At 47.7% G+C, this 4,952-nt stretch overlaps 1 pseudogene across 1 annotated transcript; it reads left to right on the top strand.

Moving 5' to 3' along the window:
* The first annotated feature begins 666 nt into the window (after nucleotides 1-666).
* Nucleotides 667-1,461, top strand: LOC310784547 (phospholipid phosphatase 2 pseudogene; annotated as a pseudogene). The gene has a single exon. The product of its transcript is annotated as a phospholipid phosphatase 2 pseudogene (transcript).
* The last annotated feature ends 3,491 nt before the right edge of the window (nucleotides 1,462-4,952 follow it).

A 4,952-nucleotide genomic window follows, 5' to 3' on the forward strand; every position in this document is an offset into this window, starting at 1 on the left:
TAGATGAGTACTAAGTAGCCTAGTAGCCTACGTCGTGAGTGAGACCGAGCAGCGCTGGACTCTCATATCAGCTGGACTTATTTTAACATCATCAAAGATAAGTGGAGTGCACTTTAATGTCAACACCACAGATTGATACGAGGTCAATGTCACACAAACAACCCGACCAATCAGAGACCGAGAGAGAGGGGAGTGGACAGACCCCGCTTGCAAGTAACGTTAAAGGTGAGCCAATAAACATCAAAACACACTGCTCACCACAGTCAATCCAGCAGCACAACAGGCCACAATATCTTAACCACGTTATACCATTCCCATCTATAAGCCAAGTCAAATCTACACACTTTGTGCGTAGAAGCGTCAGACTAACAAAACAAGTATTAACGGCCACACTATTATAACCTCAGCAGGGGAAGATTTATGACATCACTGATGATGTCACAATGTGTTTGACATCATTAGTGGGTATGGCATTAGTGGGTATGGCATGGTTGCTTGAGTGACATCACAGGTGACATCACAATTGGTGAAGTGTGACATCAATGATGTCATAGACATTGTGACATTGTCATAAATCCTTCCCTGCTGAGGGTATAGGACCGGTGATATACATTTTCATATGAGATAGGAGCGGGATCGAGGGGGAGCATTGAGCAAACGAAGAAGATGATCCTGATTGTGCTGGATGTTCTTTGCGTCTGTGCTGCTGCTTTGCCATCAGCCATCCTGCCGATGTTCAGCCCGTACCAGAGAGAGATCGACTGCGATGACAAGAGCATCAGCTATCCATACAGGAGAGACACCATCTCCACCGGAGTCATGGCTGCTATCACTATCAGCAGCTCCGTCATCATTCTCACATCTGGAGAGGCCTACCTGGTCTACATCAAGTGCCTGCACTCCAACTCCCAGTTCAACCAGTACCTCTGCGCACTGTACAAGGTGGTGGGCACATTCCTGTTCGGAGCTGCTGTCAGCCAATCGATGACCAACCTGGCCAAGTTCACCATCGGCCGGCCCCGCCCAAACTTCATGTCTGTGTGTGACCCGGTCGGACTCGTCTGTAAGGGATACATGGTCAACTGTACCGGGAACCCGCGCAACGTGACCGAGTCCAGGTTATCGTTCTACTCTGGCCACTCCTCGTTTGGGATGTACTGCATGCTCTTTCTGACGCTGTATGTGCAGGCCCGGATGCAGGCGAAGTGGGCGCGGCTGGTCAGACCGACCATCCAGTTCTTCTTGGTGATGTTCTCTCTGTACGTAGGATACACGCGCGTGTCGGATAACAAACACCACTGGAGCGACGTGCTGGTGGGCCTGCTGCAAGGAGCGCTCATCGCTATGCTCACCGTCCGTTACGTCTCAGACTTCTTCAAGCCGCGTCCGGCGCCTTGCTGCACGCAGCCAGACGTGGCCGAGAACGAACACCTGGAACATACCCAGCCCACAGCCTCCTGACTCGTAGCAGGTACTCCAGAACCGTATGTGTTACATCTGACATTGCTGATGATGTCACCAATGACCAATGATGACCAATGATCACGTTGCTGATGGATTGTGTTTGGTTACTATGACAACATCAGTCACCACTGGCCACCACTTGACATGATGACAATGTACCCACAGGACAGACATACATACAGACCCAGCATACCTGTACATACAAACCAGACGTACATACAGACCAGACATACAGGTACATACAGATGGTGCTTGGCCACTAATCAACGATTGTGGTGCTGGGGCCCACGGGACATTGTGCTGCTGGGCCCACCTGGAAAATATGCAGTATGCCAGATGCAGGCCTTGCAGATAGCAGCTTTCAACACGTACAGTAAGCCAGGACAACCACCTCTCTCTGAACGTCTTCAAGACCAAGGAGATCATTGTAGACTACAGGAGGGGGGGGGGCGCACCCCCCCCAATCACCATCAACGGCACAGTGGTGGAAAGGGTGGACAGCTTCAAGTACCTGGGAGTCAACATCCACCAGGACCTGACATGGGCCGGTCACACCGCCACTGTTGTCAAAAAGGCCCAACAGCGACTACACGGACTCAGGCGCCTGAAGAAATTTGGGCTAAGGCCAGAAATCCTTAGGGACTTCTACAGAGGCACCATTGAAAGCCTGCTGACTGGCTGCTTCACCACCTGGTACGGGAACTGTACCACGATGGACCGCAGGGCGCTACGAAGAGTGAGGCGCGCGGCCCAGCACGTAACAGGATGTGAGCTGCCAGAACTGCAGGAACTATATAACCAGCGGTGCCTCAGGAGGTCCCTGAAGATCATCAAAGACACAAACCATCCCCACAACAGCCTGTTCTCCCTGTTACCCTCAGGGAGGAGATACAGGGTCCCAAAAGCACGCACAAATCGCTTGAGGGACAGTTTCTTCCCGCAGGCCACGAGACTCCTTAACATACACAAATAGTGTAGTAGCTGTACTGTACCGCACTGTAGCTGCTACCATTATGTATGTCTAATGTTTAATTGTATGTTTAATTAAGTATATGCTATTTGCACCTGTACGTCAAATACGTTGAATTTAAAATGTTTAAGTACGTCTAAAGTATGCACATGACATGTGCACCTATGTGCAGTGAAGATGCCACTGTCTCTGACTTGTCTTATCACTCTACTGCCTTATTGCTTGTTGTGTCTCTTGTTGTTTTTGCACTCATATGCCCTGTTATATTTGTACTATGTTGTAAACGGAGTCCACAGCACAAGAATTTCACACGTGATACTTGTACTACGGAGTGACAATAAAAATCTTGAATCTTGAATCTTGAACTTCCTCATTTTCTCTCCAATGAAGTGCAAGATATACTGGGAATGTGTGATGTGTGGTGACATAAGCCACCAGTAGAGTTGGGCTGAGTCATACAGTCAGCGAAGACCAGCAAAGGACGAGCCTGAGGGAGGCGTTCTTGCCATATTCTAGCTCGAGGAATAATCAGTCTATCCCGCAACCGGGGGGCGACTGCGAGCAGCAAGTGATCTAGGCAGCTAATCATCTTACTCTAACCTAAACTCATTATGAGTTATTACAGATGATGAGTAAGTATATCATATTGCTGGAGGATACTCGAAACCTTGTGTAATTTTCTCAGTGCAGCTGAATCCCATTACAATGATTGACGCATGCTTAGCCTATGAGCTTTGCGTGCTTACTATATGAATTTGTTTGTCCTGTGCTCTTTTTCTTATCACACAGCTGCTGTGCCTTCGTAAATAAATACTTTCCTATGCTGTTATAAGCTACAGATAATAAAAGACAAAGGTCTACCGGTTTCGTCATGCTTTCTCTCTCTCCCTCTCTTCGTCACCGCCAAGGGCGTGCTTCCAGCTGCATGAAGGGTACCACCTACGCCGGATCCACGCGGCTCAGAAGAACTAGCAACGGCGCGGTAAAAGTATGTGCAGTGGTTGATGCACATGCACAGAGATTACCCCTCAGATCAGCACAGAACAACATGCTCTCATATGTCTTGGTGTGGCTGTTTGTGAAGCTGTCAAAATAATTATTTATCTCCGCCGATAATGACATCTGTTCCTCTTCACAAATTCTGTGCTAAAACACCTCTGGATAAGCCATACATGATCACTGTATACGTGTTTTTGTGTGTGTGTGTGTGTGTGTGTGTGTGTGTGTGTGTGTGTGTGTGTGTGTGTGTGTGTGTGTGTGTGTGTGCGCGTGCGTGCGCGCGCGTGCGTGCTTGCGCGTGTATTGTCAGAATGGGGCGGAGTTAGTGATGCCAGTCTTGCGTAAAAGACATTAGGCGAGGGGGACACGTGGCTTGTCAGGGGTTTGATGACAGAATCACGTCGCCAGGTGTCATGAGTGCAGGCAGGTAAGCACTTCATCAAAACTGGGACAATGCAGAGCCACTCACACACTTCATCAGAGAGAGCGGTGAGAAGACAGAGAGGGAGCAGAGAGAGCGGAGCGGCCTGGTGTTCACATCATGTTCAGCACAGTGTCCTCCAACCCTCTTGGGACCGGTCCAAATGTATGTCATGTCGTCTTCTTCCTGTGACCACTGAAATGTCACTACAGTATGATTACTGTACATTTATATGCCTCCGTGCCGGGCTACAGCCGTGGCCGGAGGCTATGTTTTCGTGTTGTCCGTCCGTCCGTCCGTCCGTCCGTCCCATTCTCGTTAATGCGATATCTCAGGAACACCTTGGGGGAATTTCTGCAAATTTGGCACAAACCCTAACCCCAACCCAAGGATGAACTGATTAGATTTTGGTGGTCAAAGGTCAAGGTCACTGTGACTTTACGTCCGTCCCATTCTCATGAACACGACGATATCTTAGGAACGCCTGGAGGGAATTTCATTACATCTGGCACCAGCGTCCACTTGGACTCAAAGATGAACTGAGTACAATTTGGCGGTCAAAGGTCAAGGTCATGTAATAGAACTCTGACCTCACAAAGGGCACTTTTGGCCATAACTTAAGAATAATTATGACAAAGTTTCATACAGATGTCTAATAGGATAAAAGGATGAAGGGATAATAGTACCAAAAGTTCAACTTCTCTGTGACATCACAATGTGTTGCTCATAATAACATTAATTATATTGATTTGGACCCCAACATACTTGTATGAGTCCTTTCCTTCTGGTAGTGCACCACAAGCTCATTGGCTTTGCTGATATTGAGTTTCATATTATGATTATCATTGTACCGTGTGACGAACGAATTACACACTATAGGCATTAAATGTATCAGTTTGGAGAATTTCTGTATGGCCAGGTTCATAGGTTTCTCATAGCTACAGTATTAGGCACAACATATATTCTACATGTTTATCACAAAGAAAATGCTCAAAACATCAGTACCTACTAGGGCTGGGTCGGTTTGAAAATGTTAAAACCGGTTCGATATTGCCGTCTAAACCGGATCGAACTGGTATACCGATTTTTTTTGTAATT

Source organism: Poromitra crassiceps, assembly GCF_964638095.1.
Source record: "Poromitra crassiceps genome assembly, chromosome: 11".
Taxonomy (NCBI): domain Eukaryota; kingdom Metazoa; phylum Chordata; class Actinopteri; order Beryciformes; family Melamphaidae; genus Poromitra; species Poromitra crassiceps.